Source organism: Mirounga leonina, unplaced genomic scaffold, assembly GCF_011800145.1.
Source record: "Mirounga leonina isolate KUSES-001 unplaced genomic scaffold, KU_Mleo_1.0 Mir_53, whole genome shotgun sequence".
Lineage (NCBI taxonomy): Eukaryota > Metazoa > Chordata > Mammalia > Carnivora > Phocidae > Mirounga > Mirounga leonina.
In genome coordinates, this window is record NW_023270807.1 from 11,935,821 (window position 1) to 11,954,744 (window position 18,924).

General features: G+C 42.7%; 1 protein-coding gene across 4 annotated transcripts in view; it reads left to right on the top strand.

Annotated features, from left to right (window-relative positions):
• Nucleotides 1-18,924, top strand: part of RUNX2 (RUNX family transcription factor 2) — a 124,455-nt gene that overhangs the window by 68,031 nt on the left and 37,500 nt on the right. The window lies entirely within an intron of this gene.

Below are 18,924 nucleotides of genomic sequence, written 5' to 3' on the forward strand. Positions count from 1 at the left end.
GCTGAAACTCACACTAATTTGTGAATGTGAAGCTTGTAGCTCTAGGTGCTACTGCATTTGAAGTAGTGGGCTTCAGATCTTTGATTGAGGTCCATAAATAGCTCTCCTTTTATAGTAATCTTTAGACCATATGTGTGTATGGAAACATTTGGATACATATATAAAAGTGTTTATATATGATTTGTAAGGGACTTATGGTGGCTAATAAAATATATATGAGGGGCACCTGGGTGGCTCAGTTGGTTGGGCGACTGCCTTCAGCTCAGGTCATGATCCTGGAGTCCCGGGATCGAGTCCCGTATCGGGCTCCCTGCTGAGCAGGGAGTCTGCTTCTCCCTCTGACCCTCCCCCCTCTCATGTGTTCTCTCTCTCATTCTCTCTCTCTCAAATAAATAAATAAAATCTTTAAAAATATATATATATATATGAGAAATATACATATTCTATGATTTGGCAATCCCTGGGTTCTTTAAATGTTTGATTCCTGTAATCTCATCCTTAACTGCCTATTACATTTGGCGAATGACGAATGCTTTCAAAATGGCCTTTGAAAACCGGGTGTTGCTAGATCCACTTAAGAAGACGCTTTTCTCAAGGCTTTGCCCTCAAACCTAAAGATGACATCATAAAAAAAGAACCAGAGGACATTTTAGAAACTGAAGGTGTCTTAGATACAATTAACCAAGAGGCCAGTAAGAATGGCGAAGAGGATCTCCCGTTTAGCAGCAGATGTAAGTGCAGAGAGTAGCGCTCTGAGGAAGTGTAGGAGAGGGCTTGGGCAGATCAGGTCGTGACTGCCTCCGTAGACTGGGCTCAGTGCTCCTCGTCATCCTCCTCCCTGTAGGGAGGCTCAGGAAAGTCAAGCTTCTTGTCTGTAGTTCTACATCAAGTTAGTGACAGAGCAGAATTAGGGCTCTCGACTCCTGATACAGTATGTTTTTTCTTATACAATACCATGCTGCAACACCATCATCATCAATTACAAATAATATTTATATATTCACTGGATGTATTTCTAAAAATGAAAATATAAAACAGTTGTATTTCTAGGTACCAAAAGCTTTCTGAAATTAAACCATGAGAGAATTAGCTCTGCATTTGGGATGACAGCACCAGTATAATTGATTTCTAGATCGGTCTTCTCGTTTTTCTAACATTCACAAGGTATTGGGCCCAACAACTTCCTCCAGCCTTCCCGATTTGCACATTGGCGCGCACGCGCGCGCACACACACACACACACGCCACGCCTACCCACTCCCAGCCGTATGGAATTTCTCTCCATGTTCCTGTATTGTCAGTGACATAATACAAGGTTCTACCTGTAACCAAGAGTGTGCACGGTTCTACCATGACTCAGATGAGTAAGAGAACCAAGAACATCCATAGCAGCAGCAACTTCCAAGTGAGTTGAGTCAATTTCATTTTTTTTTCTCTCTGGGTTAATTGTCTTATTTATTTAGTAAGTATGAATTAGAGCCTTACCACATGTAGAGAATTGGGTCTTAGGTAATATGGGATGGGGGAGAAGCAAAGTGCTCTGTCCTTGGGTTAAAGTCTAATTGAAGGCAGAACTATCCTTCCCAGCTCTTGCACAGCCACATCCTCTCCCCAGATGATAAGGTAGTTGTTCTCTGAGGACACGTTCTTCTCTCTGTACCCCCTTACTTAGGCTGTTCATCCTCCGGTGGTTACTGTTTGCTGAAAGGTGCCATCTATCCTTCAAGGTCACTGTTAGCTTCTTTAGGAAAGAGTCTTGGCACCTCTGTCTACAGGCTGCCTAGCCATCCTCTAAGCTTTAGTTGAGATTGCCTAATTTTACAGCTTCCACATTTTTTCCTACCCTGCTAGACTGCAGATTCTTTGAGTGATATATTACGGGGATTTATTTTGGTTTGTGCCTAGCACAGTGGTAGCATCTCGTGAACTGTTGAGTGAATGAAAGTTTATTTTTATATTTTTATATTTTTTAAGATTTTATTTATTTATTTGAAAGAGAGAGAGAGCATGAGAGAGAAAGCATGAGTTGGGGGGAAGAGCAGAAGGAGAGGAAGAAGCAGACTCCCCACTGAGCAGGGAGCCCAATGAGGGACTCGATCCCAGGACCCTGGGATCGTGACCTGAGCCAAAGGCAGATGCTTAACCGACTGAGCCACCCAGGTGCCCCTAAATTAAAGTTTAGATGAGAAGAAATCTGTATAAGAAGGGCTGGGATGTCATGCGTTATTGGCAATAACTGTTTCTAATTTCCTGTCCCAGGGTGCCATTGTTCCCTGGTGATGAACAATAATGGCAGAAATCACATTTCAGTATAATACATAGTTAAACCATTTGGTTTCATTCCAGTGTAGGATCTACATAATTGCATTATTAATTTTAAATTCTACTTACGAGCCTTACCTATAATGGATTTTGTAACTTCTTTGCAGGATGTCACCTCAGCATTTTAGTTCATGGAATCCTTTGGATAAAGATGTTTGTCACCTCTCATTGGTTTGGCCCCCTTGATATCTCAAGCTCTTACCTCAAGACTGTAGATGATGATCGTGGTTGTATGATTGCTGCTGGTTCTCCCACTTGCCAACAGAAAAGGGGTGACGTGAAGTTAGAAGTCATGAACTGAGGAAGTGATAGGCATTTAGTGTTTCATATTTGTGTTCTCCATTGTCTCTTGCGGGGCTAACGGTCCCAGCCATGCAGTGGGCTGACTTCTTTGCAATGCTTGTCTCATGGTGTCATTCTGTCCTAGTCACGAATGGCTGATGTTCTATCTGAGGGCCCAGGGCCTCCTATGGCTTCCTGAGGAAGTTGCTTCCTTCCTCTGTACAATTTTTTTTTTTTAATCTTTCAGACATCTGGTGCCTGTCTCTGGGTGCTAGGAAACACCTAGTCTGTCACAAATGGCTACTTCTTTGGATTCAGAATGTGGTGATAGCAGAGGAGGAGGGATATTATGTTAGGAGATATTACTCAAGGTAATCACTATTTTAAACTCAGTACTTTGTGGGTGGGTGAGCTACACCTAAAACAAGCAAATGATAAAAAGCAGACTTAGCCCTTAGGGTTTGGTGGATTGGGACATTCATCTAACCTTTGGGGTGGGCATTCTGCTGTTCTGTTATTCATTCTTTCAAAAAGTATTTGAGTGCTTACTGCCTGCCAGGCATTCAGTGAACAAGATAGACCCAGTTTCTGCTGACAAGGAGCTTACATTTTTGTGCTAGATATAGTCTGTAAATGGATAAATAAGCATACATACAGGATAATTTCAGATAACACCATGCATTGAGAAATTAAATAGGGTAATGCATTAGAGAGCAACTTAGGGAAGGAAGAAGGTAATTTTGATTAGAAAGTTGGGACGTTGTTCTTTGAAGAACTCGGAAGATCATGAGGAACAGCATTTCAGGCCATAGAAAAGTCATGCAAAGGCTCTCAGGAAGCAGTGACCGTGGTGGGCTCAAGGGGCAGGAAGGTCCGTGTAGGTGGAAATAATACAGAAAGGCAGGCAGGGAATGGATTACGAAGAGTCTTTGGGGACCTGGTAAGGAGCTTGGGTTTTGTTCTGATTGCAGTGGGGTGCTCTTAAAGGATGTGAAGCAAGAGAATGACATTGTCTAATTTACATGCTTTTTAAAAATCACTTTGGTTGCTGTGTGAAGAGTGGTTTGTAAGGGGCAATGGTAGAAACAGGGTCATCATTTGGGAAGCTGCTGCGATAGCTCGGGAGAGAGTTAAGGATGGTAGCATTTCTCTTATTTCTTTATGACTCAGATCAAATGCCAGCATCTCTGTCAGGCTTCTTCCAGCCTACCCACGCTGAGCCTAAGGCTCCCATATTCCTGGTCCCCTTGGTGACAATTATCTGTTTACACATCTGTCTCCTTCATCAGACTTTGAGCTTTTAAAGTTTAGGGCCATGTTTTATTTACCTTTGTGTCCCCATTGTCTTATACAGTGCCTATTGCTTTGTGAGTTTGGTTTGGTGATGAATGAATGAATGGGTCATTGACTTCTTCAGGAAGTGTGACCCATTATTATCCTCACCCTAGTACCTATTTGATTGAACTATTATTAGCTACCCTTTACTGAATGCATATTGTGTGCCAGGCATTGCTGTAATGAGGTCAGTTCATATGCTCCTTACCACAGCTCTGTGAGGTAGGCGGCATCATTAGGCAAAGCTGAGGTTCTGAGAGACCAGATGCCTTAGATACCTTGCCCAAGGTCCCACGTACAGCTAGGAAGTGGTGAATACAGGAATGGAAGCCAGATGTGCATTGCTTCAGGGTCCCATGCTCCTTAACCACTGTGCACTCTTGGGAGGCTGAAGCATGCTTCTGTCATGGGTGTTTCCTCCCATTTCTGTACCTGCCGACTTTCATTTATGTCGTTCTTCCCCACTAACGAACTAGTTTTGGATGAAGTTCTTATTGAAGCTTTAAAACAATTCTGAAAAGGACATATCTTACAGGTGGAAGAAATTGTTTCTTTGAGACATGACTCACTAAAAGCTTCTTCAGCCATTATAGTCGATTGTGAGCTCCACATTCTTAGTAGGCAGTTACCCTCATCCCTATCAAGTCGGCCATATTGCTGACAATCTCAGTGATATGTGTCCTAAGGGACTAATTTCTTTCCTTTCTCCCCATTGGATAGTATTTAGAATCCCCAGAGATGATATTTTCATAAAAGGGATGCGTTAGTAGTATCTGAATTATGCTCTAAAGTGCAATAAAATTGTTTTTAATGATTAAATTACAGTTATGTGAGTATATATTCAGGGTAACACTTTTAGAAATATCTCAAAAAGCAGCTTGGCCAGGCATCATGTAGAGGAGTAATCTTATCAGCAGTTACATTGACTGAAGTCAACTCTGGTCTGATTCCCTATTGCCTTGGCCAACAACGCACCTTTAAATGCAAAGAGGATCTCAGCCAAGTGGGCCAGCTGAGCTTGGGCTGTGTATGTTTGGCTGTCCTGGGCCTGAGTCCACTGTGCTCACACTGAAACACTGACTAGCATAATCCTTTCCTTTTAATGTGAAACAAGGTGGGAGGTGACATGGGCATGGGGTTGGGGGGTGGTGGGCGGTGGCTGTGAGTGTAAGGGAGAGCAAGGCCCGGGGACCGTTAGCAGGAAGAGTGACCGCAGGTGCTATCAGCGTGAGAGGGTGGTGCGGTGTAGAGAGTGGGGGAGATAAGCGAGGTTTCACGCTTTATGACCACCATGGTCTTACTCACCTGTAGGCATCTCGCATCTGAAAGAACTGCAATCACCGCATTCAGTTGAAAGGCTGAAAGTACCGTTCTTTTACTTTGGTGGTGCTCTTGTTTAATTTCTGAAGTTATCAGAAAGTCCTGTCCCATCTTCTTCCTTTGAGATGGTTTGAGCAGGATAGCCAAGTAAATTTGCTGCTGCCGTGCACATCTGTGAGCTGGAAATCTCTTTAGAGGAGGTCACTGGTTACCGTCCTTATGAGAAAATAGTACAAATTATGTGTAATTGCCCATCCATTCAGCTCCGGAAGGCACCTTAGGAAGAAGAGCAGAATTCATGTTCATCCTGTGCTGGCTTTGAAGAATAAGGCTCAGGGAGACCCCGTGGAAAGCTGGTGGTCAGTATGTCATGCTGTTTCTTAGCCTGTTAGCAGCGTCCTTAGATCAGCTTCATAAAGCTGATTTCTAGACTTCTGTCAGTAGGAATTCCCTTATTAACTGAAGATGCTGTGGCTTCATTATGCTTTTAGAAAAATGGAGAGGGGCAATGTTCCAAGAAAAATGAATTTCTTGAGTTCCAAAAACTAACCTTTGTAATTTCCTCCTATCTGGACTAGAAGATGCATAGTTAATACCTAATTGTGGTAAGAAGAATCCATCTACATAATGCCTCGCTTTGTCCTTCCCCAAGACTGTTTCTAGCCTATCTTTGGGTCTTTGCCCAGAGGAACTCTTGATTTCTTTCTTTCATTCATTTCTAGAGCATTTTCTTTCTCTGTTTGGTTTTATATCTGGTTTTAGCTTTACATACACACATATATGTGCACATGTAATACAGACATACAGAGACATGTACATATGTATATGTGTACATGGACACATGCGTGTCTTTCCTCTTCACTAGTTGCCTGGGGAACTTTCTTGGCCCTTTTTACCTTTTGCAATGGACTGTAGGCAAAATAATCAGAATAGGAATCTAGCTTTGAATGAAATATTCACCCTACAAGGCCAGCCCAGGAGAGGGGCATATCAGGCATACAATTTGATATAGCGGATGCTCTTGTGGTACATTTTGATGTTTAATCACTGATGGGCACCAGGACTTCAAACTGAGAGTTGGTGTATATTGTACTGTGCAATATTAAGAGTAACAACAATATATTACAAATATTATCAGTTTAGAAAGTGTTTTGATTCCATTTCCTCATTTTAATACGTGCAGAAATACTCCAGGAATAAAACTGTATGTCCCTCCTTTCATGTAAGACCGTCAGATATTTTTCTAGGGCTTTGTTTATTTGGCTAAAGATTTGCTTTTTGACTGTTTCAGAACAGTTAGTGGTAGCAGTATTTAAAAGACGGATATCACTGAAGAATCCAAGAAACTTAGGCACCAGCAGATTTCAGAAACTCTCAGAGCTAAAATCAGTGTCCCAGGAAGGTGAAATCTGACAAGGTAGTTTCAGGTAGAGAGGAGGTGAGGGCAGAGGGGAGAGGGTTAAGAAGAATGGTAAATGTTTGGAACAGTCATCAAGGTGAATGATGGGAAAGGAAAATGACTTTGGCCGAGCATCGCTGAGGAGCCGGCTAAGGATAGAGATAATTGGAAGAGCCAACCAGCACAGTTATGTGCTTCTCCCCTGCACTGGCTGTGGTTTGGTAATAGGGGTGGGCTCTGGTATGGTGGATCATCAGTGAGAATGACAGTCTCTCCTAGGATTTGGTAGGACTTGGTACAAGTCAGGGAAAGAAGGAAGATATTGAGCCAATTACCAATAAGGAGGAATGTTCTGGAGGTCCATAGGTCATGGTAAACATGGAAGAACTTCTGAAGAGGAGTTGGCTCATCTTGTGACTTTGGAGAATGAGCCAAGTGGAAAGGTTATTTGGGGAAATCCAAGTTTCAGGTCAGGCAGGAGGTAGGAGTGTCCTATGGAAAGCTTGAGGGTAGATGGGAGTTCTTGGCCTCTCCTTCAGCCATTCCTCACATGATGGCTGGAGGTTCCATCTGATGCTGCCTTGATAAAACACAGTCCTCTAGCTATGTGTGACCAGGGCAGTAGGGGTCTTCCAGTACTGTGTTCATGCATCTTAAGATTGTGTTAACTTTTGTCATCCCATCACACTGTGGCTTGCAGTCCAAGGAACGCTCTGCTCTTAGGGCAACCTTCCTCCATCCTGTCTTGACCAAATGCAGTGCTGTGCACCCTTGTACCTCTTTTTTCCATCCTTGAGGGTTATTTTATAGTTCTGATGCTTCACCCAGTGTGTTGGCTATTCCTCACAACTTTGTCTCATCTTGCGGCTTAGAAAGGTGGTTTCTAATTCTTTAAAGAGACTTTCATGAACGTGCTGGACATAACTAGGATTATAATGCCCTTGAACCTGCCACTATGCATCTCTCTCAAAGCCGACCGTGAGTCATCTCAACAACTACTTTCTGGTAGGCCTTTTAACTGGCTATAGGTCACATTAGAGATAAGGTATATATCTTGCTGAGGTCAGGATGCGCAATGGACAGGTGAGCTATCTTCTAATCTAGGGCTTTGGTAACCCTAGGAGACAGGTTTTTAGTGAACCCGTTCTGCTTCCTTCTGATCGTCACTGTGGAGCTCAGGTGTGAAAAGCTTGTTGTCCGCAGGCTGCTGAAGGTGACTTAGTGTTTTCAGTGGACGGCAAGCAAGTCATCACCCACAGAGGCTCCAAAAAAACTAGTTGACATTTAGATCTGACCAACGGTAGTGCTTTTCTCAGAATAAGGGGAATGGAGTAAGCGAATGTCTAGCGATTGTCTAGTAAAGGCATTACCTTCAAATACTTCACCTTCAAATGCATTACCTTCAAATAATGACTCTCAGGGGGAAGAGGAAAGCCAGAGAGCAAAGCTAAGATTAGTAGTGAGTGGAGTTATGGGGAGACAGACTTCACTTAATAAAACTTTGTAGCCCTGCTCTGTCAAATAGAAGCCCTCTGCCCCCTAGTCTCCACAAATCTTGCAATATCGTGCGGTATAACTCATCTTGGAGAGCACCTTGAATTCGTTTAAAGCACAAGTCTCTCTCCTCTGTCTTCTTCCTCCCCTGGGCCTCAGTGTCCTCTGAAGCATGTTTGTTTTGCTCCTTCTATTTGAAGATCATTCTTCTTGATAGGGAAGATTAAATCAGAGTAGTGTTGGGTAATTTTCCTTTCTGACTGTCAGCAGTAAAAATTATGCCCATTGTTTTCAAACTTTGGCGCATATTAGGCATCACCTGGGGAGCTTGTTAAAAGGGCAGGTGCCCAGGCTTTACCCCTGAACCAGAAGGTATGAGGCGGAGCCTGCTCAGATCGCAGTGGCAGGCCCAAGGCCGGTCACCGCAGGCTCCCCTGCTCAGCCAGAGCTGATCTGATCCAGCCTCAGGGATCTCAGGAGCCTCAGCCCTGTGGTGGTCGGATGGTGTGTGGAAGCAGCTAAGTGCCCCAGGCTGCTTGCTGGCTTTCCCGGGCTCTGCGCCTCGGCCATTTCAGCTGCTGTTTGCCCTATACACCTTTACCTGTTTGCCCAGTCCTAGACTGGACTTGTGCCCTGTTTCTATTATGATGCTGTCAGACGGAGATTTTAAAAAGGCATATCTGATTATGTCACCTCATACTTAGAACACCTCGGTGACCTTCCATTGCACTTAGGATAAAGCCCCAAACCTCTAGTGTGGCCCAGCAGGTTCTGCCTGCTCTGACTCCTCCCCTGTTCTCCTCTCATACGATTTTGAACCTTTTGTCGGTAATCCACCCACACTGGCTGTCTTACGTCCTCCAAAAACCGTGCTGCCTCCGTCCCAGGAACCTGATACTCACTGTTCGCTTTGCCTAAAGCCCTCTTACCCTTACCTACTGATCTGCCAGACTCTTGCTTGCCACTGAGTTCTTGCCTTAATTATCACATCATGTCACATCACATCATAGGCCCCCCAGGTGTGGTTGGGGTCCCCCACTGTGCATTGCCATGGTGCCAAGGACTCTCCTTTCTAGTACTTATCACAGTTACATGATTAGTTGATGCATGTCAGTCTTTGAGAGCAGGGATTAGGTCTGTCCTTATTCACCATTAATATCCCTCATGCCTATCCCCCTACCACAGGAGGCCGCTTGGTCCCTATTTTTCGAATGAATGAGTGAATGGTTGGATGGGCGAATGAATGAGCAGGGGATTATTCTTAGCACCACGGATACCATCATCCATCTGACAGCAGGAATCACCGTGTCTGGGGACCCTCTATAATGCCCTAGCTGCTGTAGCTGACCCCCCTGGATGTTGACATCTGTCTGATTTGACCTGAACTGACTATACCCACTTCAGTATGGGGATTTGAACAGAAGTTCATTCCCCCTGGCCAGCCCCACATCCCGGTTATATCTCAACCAGTTCTGGTTCGGTGTGTAGCTTATTCCCATCCTTCTGCTGGCTTTACCATTGAGGTCCAGGGTCTGCCAAGGCTGAGGCCAGATTAGGTGTGACATGTGGTAGAGACTCTTGTTTCTTCTGTTCAGTTTTTTTTTCTAAATAAGACAATTCCCTCATTTTTTATGAGACAGTTACGAGTCCCAGTCATCTAAAAGTTGGTGATGCTTTGAAGGCACTTCTCATTACCTTGTCTTAATTCAACTTCCTTCTGTTTTTTTTTTTAAACTTTTGTTGTGGCATATGACCTCTTATACTGTACATATCATTTCTCGTTCTCTTCCCTGCTATCGTCTCCTAAGAGTGACTAAGTCCCTCTTCTCCCACTGTTTGCTTGTGACACCACTCATCATGCCCGGTGTTCCCTACGTAGCATCCAGTTTTATTCAAACAGTGTGCTGCTTTGTTCTCAGATTTCAGTATGCAGCTTTGTGAATCAGTTGGGTTGGTCTTCTGCCAGATGAATCAGGTAGCCATCTTGGTCCGTTTGAGGAAGCCCTGGGTGGGGACAAGAGGGGGAGTCAGCACCCTGCTCTTGGGGTCTTCTCTGCTCTGTAATGGGGGTTGCTGTGAGGGCCAGTCCTCAGCCACCTTTCACAGCCAGCCCAAGTCTGCTCAACACACCTTTAGTAATTTCAGTGACAACTCTGTCTCCAGAAGGGACTGAGGGTAGGGAGCCCGCTTTCCTGAGTAGTTAGAATTGTGGCATTTCCTACTTGAAAAAACATCTTAGCCATAACCCATCCGTTCTCATCTCCTCTTCCAGGTGCAAACGGTGAGACTCCGAGAAGGTAAATCAGTGGTGCGTGGCTGCACCGTTGGTGCCAAAGCCTCCAGTCCAGGGCTTTCCTGTGCTGGGAGGGAGAAGCCTGTTTGTTTTAAGAACCATGTTTCCTACTAGTCAAGAGACACAGAAGTGAGTGGGAGAGCTCATTCTAAAAATCCAGTCTAGCTAACAAGGTTATTAGAGAAGACAGAATTTAAACATTTAGTATTTAGTGTAAATTGTTTTGAAATGGGAGTTAATGTACATATGGACGTGAGGGTATTTGTATTGTGAATGATAGTAATATGACAGGAATAGTTTAGGATAGGAAATTGTAAACCTGCTTCTCTGTTGAGATGACTGGCTTTATTTGACCCTGGTAGCAGCTGGGAGGGTATAAATCGTAAACTAGTAGACTCTATACACAGTTCATTTTATTTTATTTATTCATTTATTTTAAAGATTTTATTTATTTATTTGACAGAGAGAGACAGACAGCGAGAGCAGGAACACAAGCAGGGGGAGTGGGAGAGGGAGAAGCAAGCTTCCTGCTGAGCAGGGAGCCCGATGTGGGGCTCCATCCCAGGACTCTGGGATCATGACCTGAGCCGAAGGCAGACGCATAATGACTGAGCCACCCAGGTGCCCCACACAGTTCATTTTAAATACCCCAGTTTTCTTAAGAAATATTTGAGGTTTACACAGGCTGATGTGAGTACTGATTAGGGGGAAAAAATGGGTGGAGGCTAAGGGGTGGGGAACGTGGAGCTTTCTAATTGTACCCGGCTCCCCAAATAGAGCAGGTGCTCCCGGTAGACACACGGAGCTTTGGCAGAAACCATTGGCTCCCGTAGGGTCACATTACACAGAAGCCTCCAGGCACCACAAGCAGGAAGGAGCCTTTTGGGCGCTGGTTCAGGCTTTGCCCCTGTTAACTTGTTTCCTCCCGTCTCTGCGTGAAGTTCAACACCATGTGCATGGTGTGCCTTGTTGTGAGTGATTCTTAGGCAAGCAGGCCCTTCTTCACACCCATGCACGTTTAACCAAAGTGTTTACAAAAGGAGGCCCGCTAAGCACAACCACTGTGTTTCCACGCTTAACCCCTCACTGGGCTTTCACACAGCTCACTCCCACTCTGCTCTCCCCCCGCCCCCACTCAAACTTAAGACAAGATTTCTACATATTTTCCTAGAGTCTCTTCATTTTCCTAGGGTGTCTTTTTTTCTAACGATCTGCCTCCTTCCTCTCTTTTTTTGACCCCCAAGTGTTTGGAGTCCACTTATGCAGACATGGAATTACCTTCCAGTCGTTTGAGAGTATGGATCCTCTCAGAGCCGTGACTCTTTCTATACCGTTGTAGGAGATGAATGGCCACTCCTTCCTTTTCCCCATACTGGTGACTGAACTTCAGAAGCTATGGTCCAACTCAAAGAAGAGAGCTTGCTCTTCTTACATCCACAGGTTTAAATAAATGGTTGTCTCCATTTTTGCCTGATGCTAAGACACCTTGAGACATGGGAACCACTCTTCCCCAACTAGCATCTGGGAGCATCTCCTGGGTATGTTGCCTTCTGTACTTTTTGTTTTGGGGGTTTATGGCACAAGCTCCATGTAGCCCAAGCAGAAGGAACAGCACTCTAGAAAGAGAATTTATGAAATCCCCTCTGACATTGTTGCCCCAAGGTTCATTTCTATCTTTAGAGTGGTTTTTAAAGATACAAGTACATGCTTTGAACATTTTTGAGTTAATTGTTTATATCTGTCCGTTTTAACTTCCCCAACTGCTTGCCTAAGCTTTTTCAAGGCAGGAAAGGTCTTTTGTGTCCTATCTGCCCCTTAGGCCATCCCACTGCCACATGGGCATATAGAAGCTGTTTATCACAATAAGAATTGATAATTTGCTGCTCCACCAGAAAAGCATGCAAAAACTCCTCTCCCCCAGCCCCTCAAAATCCCTGTTAAGGTGGCAGTAACGACCATTTGTACTTCGCAGATGGAAAAGGGACGGCTAATAAGAGCCTTGCCCTTGACTTAGTGAGTTGGGAGAGAGACTGTAAAGTGTTCACAGACCTCTGGGCTCCTGGTGTCACCACACAGTGTTGGTAGTCGCGGTGTCTCTGATAGACTCTGCCTCAGTTAGAACCAATGCTGAAGGATTCTTTTTTTTTTTCCCAAGTTTTTATTTAAATTCAAGTTAGTTAACATACAGTGCAGTATTGGTTTCCAGAGTAGAATTCAGTGGTTCATCACTTACATACAACACCCAGTGCTCATCACAACAAGTGCCCTCCTTAAGGTGCATCACCCATCTAGCCCATCCCCCACCTCCCTCCATCCAGCAACCCTCACTTTGTTCTCTACCTTTAAGAGTCTCTTATGGTTTGCCCCTCTGTCTGTTCTGAAGGGTTCTTTATGTCAAATGACTGGTTCCTTTTTATTCAACCTGAACCCTAAGTAGCTAGATTTGGTCTGTTCTCACAGAGGAAACCACGATTTCTTCTGGAAGGGTGTAGTTATAGACCCGAGGTGTCTACTAGGTAGCCTGACCTTATGTGCCTGGTGGTGGTTCTTGGTAGGCTTGCACAGTTCGATCTGGGGCCCATTTTCTCAGTGGTTTCAACCAGGTTCTAGTAGCTCTCTCTGCCCTAGGTCCTCTGCTGCTTTCTCTCCTCTCTCATTTAGTCATCTTGCTTGTCAATTCCTGGCTGTGAGTACAGCAGTTCCCTCATAGAGGGAAGACCTGATTTTCTCTCAAGTTTATCTTACAGGTCAAAGTTGATCACAAATTCCCTTTTTAAAACCCCCATTTTAGGTGAGAGCAGAGAAGTTTGGGGGAGAAATAGGGTACAGTCCTATTTAAATGCTCATGTCCTATTTAGGATTTCAGATTTCCCAAGCACTAAGGAGTATGTGCACATAAAAAAAAAAAAAGCACCGAAAGTTTTGTTTTTAAATTGTCATATCTATATAAAAACATATGTCAATACTTTGAATTTCTATAATATGGTCATAAAAATATATTAATGCTGTTTCTGAGGATTGTCATGTAAAAATAGTGAGTGATAGTTTTAAAAACACCATAAAATATTTAAAGCTCAATAGCAGTTTTCATTTCTTTTGAACAATTTCTGAGAAAGAAAGTTCACTTATCCTCTGAAAGCTCGTGGGTGCTTATGAGTAGTTGCTTATAGAGAGTTGCTTCTATCCTCTGAGACACGAAAATCAAGAATATTCTCATTTATGTTGGAGTGGAAGACACGGTACCTCCCTCTGTGTTCCTGCAGTCAAAGAGACAAACCATCTGGGTGGGGTGGACTGAAGGAGTGGGTTCTATCAGCCCCATGGGACCTGAAATCAGGGTGAAGACAGTTTCTTGTTTGTGAATGGCTAATTAGTAGGTTTGTCTCAGAACAAGGCCTTACACCTTTCCCTGGTAGCAACCTTAGGATTGACCAGTGATGCCTAAAAACCACCAGTCACCTTCTCTGACTCACCCAAGTTCACAGAGAATCTCAGAAGTCTCAAGTTTCTTCAGGAAGTTGAGTTCCAAAACTGTTTATGAGATCAGGTTAAGGTGACTTTTCTCTATTGTAAGCATTAATAATTGTCCATAACAAAGCAAATATGCTGTAATTGTGTATTTATGATAGGATTATGTTTTCTTGGTGATGGGGCATTTAGGAAGCAAGATATTTTATAGCTCTTTTTTCCATTACAGGTTTGAAAAAAGTTAAGGTGTACATATTAAAAGAATAATGGGAAGACAGATTAGGATTTCTTGGTCTGGGAGAAACCAAGACTAAGAAAGAACACCATTAAAGTTTAATGATCATAAAGGATATTGACATGACCAGCATGGATATATTCCCCAAATAGTGGACTTTAAAACTACAGGAAGCTTTCTAAAAATTGTCCTTTGCTAAGATAAGAGATTATGGGCTGGAAACATAAATGTAGAATGAAGGTTCAGGAAAGGTAGAGGTTTTAACAATGGTGAACATTTGTTGGGTTCTTCCCATGAGCTCACTCTTTACTACTTTATCTGGTTTGACCTTCATAACAACCTGAGGAGGAAGGTCTTCTTATTTATCACCATTATACAGACTAGGAAGCTTGAAGATTGGATAGATTATATATGATTTGTCCACAATCACACAGGCCAGAAACGGTGGAGCTGGGATTGATGATATCATTCACAGCGTATTAGAGAGGGCCTTGGGGTGTTGGAGACTGTTACCGTTTGTGTTTTTTTTTTTTTAGAGATTACTGTCTCCTTTTTATATTATTTCTGTGTGATCTAGTGAACCCCCATATGGCAGTTCTTGTGTCTTATTTTTCTATAGTAATTCTCTCTCCTTAAGTAGATCATTATCATAGAATCTTAGGATGGTTACCCTGAAAAAGATTGGCTGGGCTCTGCAATCTGTCCTCTGGGACAAAAAACCAAAGAGAGACCTCACTTGTTAAGGATAGTGAGAAGTTATTTTCGCTAATCTTGGTATCTTCAGGAAGGACCACCACTAAAAGCAAAATTATCCTTTGGTAGACTGTTCTAGTGTATATTCTCGAAGTCAGGAACTTGATGCAGAAACTAAAACCTCACTGATCCAACTTCTTTTATCGCCGAAGGGGAAGTTAGAGAATGAGTAATTACTACTTCATTATAAAATTTCATTGTTCACTCAAGCCACCCTGGGAGGTTCCTTGAATGTTTGTTTATTGAGCACTTACTATGTGCCAGGCATCGCACCAAATTCTGTTGAGTCTGATCTTAGAAAACTTCAAGAATAACACTAGACAACCCAGCCCCCTGGATCATTTAGAGTCAGATTTTTAATTTTTTTGAATGATAATGATGATTTGCCACTCCCTGTGTATTATTTAATCCTTACAACAACTCTGAGATGGTATTATCATACCCATTTTACAGGTGAAGTGATTAAAGCTCAGCAGCATAGGGTGCCTGGGTGGCTCAGTTGGTTGGACGACTGCCTTCGGCTCAGGTCATGATCCTGGAGTCCCTGGATCGAGTCCCGCATCAGACTCCCTGCTCGGCGGGGAGTCTGCTTCTCCCTCTGACCCTCCCCCTTCTCATGTGCTTGCTCTCTCTCAAATAAATAAATAAATAAATAAATAAATAAATAAATAAAGCTCAGCAGCATAAAGAAACATAATAACCCATGTCACACAGCAGGGCCTTGACCATGTGAGCTCCTAAAGAGAATAGTAATAATTTTAATATAGCACTTGACAGTTACTGAATGCTTTTACTTATATTATCTCATTTACTTTTGTGACAAACATGGTAGTCGTTGTTATGATACTCATTTTACAAATAGCAATAATAACTTGTATTTAAGACGTACTTCATATGTACCAGGAATGCCAGATAACTCATCAGATAAGGCCATGTTCATGGAATGCTCCCAGCAACCCTAAGAAGCATCATTATTCCCATTTTATAGATGAGCTATTGAGGCCCTGAAGTTTAAGTGGCTAGCTCCAGCACAGTGGGGAGCTTGTCTGCCCAGTGAGAGCACAGGACCATTTTGTTATATTCACTTTACCATGTTATGCTCCCTTATTTCCAGAGGAGGAAACTAAGATTCAGAGAATTCCCTACCACACAGCTTATAAATAGCAGAGTCAGGGTTCCAACTCCTATCCTTTCGCTAGAAAGTCCACTTGTTCTCCCTAGACTGGGCTGCCCCTCTGCGCAAGGAGAACTGAAAGGCTGCCCAGATTAAGTTCCCTGATTCCTCTGTGGTATGTTTTAAATGTTAATAACTTTAGTCATTCTTTACATTTCTTTGTATTTTTCCCCGTTTTTAGGCAGGGAGCCCTATACTACTGCTAACAGCATGTACATGCAGGTTAAACTACTTGCTCCGGAAGTCATCCGGTCAAGTTAGATTAGAACTCAAATCCAGATCGGAGTCCTGTGTGCCCAGCTCAGTTATCTATGTGATTCTTGTCTGTCTATTGAAAATGTGGCCTGAGAGAAGGCCTTGCTTTTATGAGATTGCTTTCTGTTGCTGTGACGAGTGCATCCTTTTCCATCTGAAGGTCATTTACATTTCTCAGAAACGTAATGAATTACATTAATGGTTAAAACAAGGAAGCATGTCAGTATCAGATATATAACAAGGACCACTCACTCTGATTTGAAATGTTGCCAATCTATACAATCTCAGCCTTGAACTTTTTAAAGCACGAAAGTTCATTACTTTAATGACCAAGTCCCCTTTCTGAAGGAAAAGTTTATGTTAACCATTTACAGTACTATACTTTCATTCAAATTACGAACTCCAGTAAATGTTCCCTAAAATTGAGCTGGATGAAATTTTTCTGTGTATCTGTTGATATAGTAAACATCAGATAAATATCCAGATGTATTTAATTATTTTGACTCAGTATGTCCTATTTAGACAGCCTTTAAATAAATTGTTTCTGAATTGAACAAATAAACAAGAAATGGCTGAAACTAACTGGCTTTGAATGTATGGAAAAACCGAGAGGCTTTAAAAGAGGGATCATTTCAGAAATATCCAAGTCTTGTTATACTCATTTTTATTTTTAGAGATAGGTCTGCATTGACTATTCAAACATATTAATAGTTTTTAAAAAATTAAGCTTTTCATTTTCAGAGGCTGATAGGTGTTAGGGGAATAATTTTAAACCTGTTCCAAATGTATTAGTGCCAATTCAGATTGTTTTAACTGTGAGACTATCCTTGTGTCACCAACAGTTCTTTTTAAAAAAAGATAAGAATCAATACTTACCGAGTGCCTCTTTGTGCTAGTCATCTCTTCGTGGTTTTCTCAAGTAATTCTCATATCCCTGTGATTCAGACATAATTTACCCCCCCATCCTCTTTTATAGATAAGGAAACCGAGGCTCAGAGTTGCTGAGTAATTAACCAAAAATCACACAGCTAGAAAGTAGAAGTCTCAGACTTGAACCTAATTCTGCACATTCCAAAGTCCCTGAATATTCTAATATACAGTGCTGTCTTGTGAACAGCCTTGTGTATTAGAATTTTTAAAATTAGCAAAACATTTTAAAATTAGCAAAAAAAAAGTTAAGAGAAATTTGCTTATGAATCTGTTTGATTAGCCCTCCAGTAAGAACAAAACGGTTTGAAATACACACTGTAAATATACAGCAGATTTACCTGTTTTACTTATGTAGACTGAAGCTCCTTTGATAAATGTACTTGGCCTTGAGCTTGTGCCTCCAGGAAACCCCATGGAGATACATCAAAAGATACTGTTAATGCTCAGCAGTTAACCCTAACAAGTTGGCTGCCCATTATTTTTATTATTACAATGACTAGGTAACACTAGGCTGTATTCCAAACATGTGGCATCTTTAAAAGAGATTCCAGTAGGATGAAAGACGTGTCCCTGCTCTTCTGTTTTGGGTCATTTTCTTACTGTCAGAAACTCGTATGCTTAACATTGAAACTGGATGGTGATGAAGCTTTTCAGTTTTTGTTTTTTTTTTTTAAGAGGGGGTGGGGGAGGGGCAGAGGCAGAGGGAGAGAGAGAATCATAAGCAGACTCCACACTCAGCACAGAGCCTGACACAGGGCTCCATCTCACCATCCTGAGATCAGGACCCTGAGATCATGACCTGAGCTGAAATCAAGAGGCGGACCCTAACCAACTGAGCCACCCAGGAGCCCTGAAGCTTTTCAGTTCTTTTTTTTTTTTAAGGATTTTATTTATTTATTCATGATAGAGAGAGGCAGAGGCAGAGGGAGAAGCAGGCTCCCCAAGGAGCAGGGAGCCCAATGCGGGACTCCACCCCAGCATCCTGGGATCATGACCTAAGCCAAAGGCAGATGCTTAACCATCTGAGCCACCCAGGTACCCCTGAGGCTTTTCAGTTTTTAATGGCAGTTGACTTTGAAATTAAGTTTGTCTCTTTCTTAAAGGTTATTTTCTGGGGTAGCTTTAGCATGAAAATCCTATAACTGGCTGCCCTCCTTTGTGTTCTTCTCACATGCTGCTCCCTCTGTTCTCCTCTCTACCCCAACCTCCTAACACTCCCCCACCACCTGCTAGAAAGTGTCATTCATTGACCTGCCTGGAAAGAAAGCGAAATCATGGAATCCTGCACTTTATAAACCAAAGAGCACATCTGAAAGATAATAGCCGGAAATGCAGCAGTCTACCTATTCCTTAACCAAGTTGGTTGTTCAAAGAAATTCTATCTTAAGAAAAAAGATAAGAACAATATGTGTTCATTGAAGTAATATGAGAAGATACAGAAAATAAATAAAGTAGAATTCAACTTTGTAAAGATAACTGAAGCAGATTGTTTTTTGGATGGCCGTTAGCCTTTCCAAATAGAAATACTGATGTGAGAGAGAGAAATAGTCCTTAGTCATGATCCCATTTTTGTCACACTCATCGAGCCTGGAAGTCCAGAAAGTTGTGTGCCATGCAGGGCCTGAAAGGGGTGGGGGGTGGGGGTCGTAGGAAATAAACACTCCT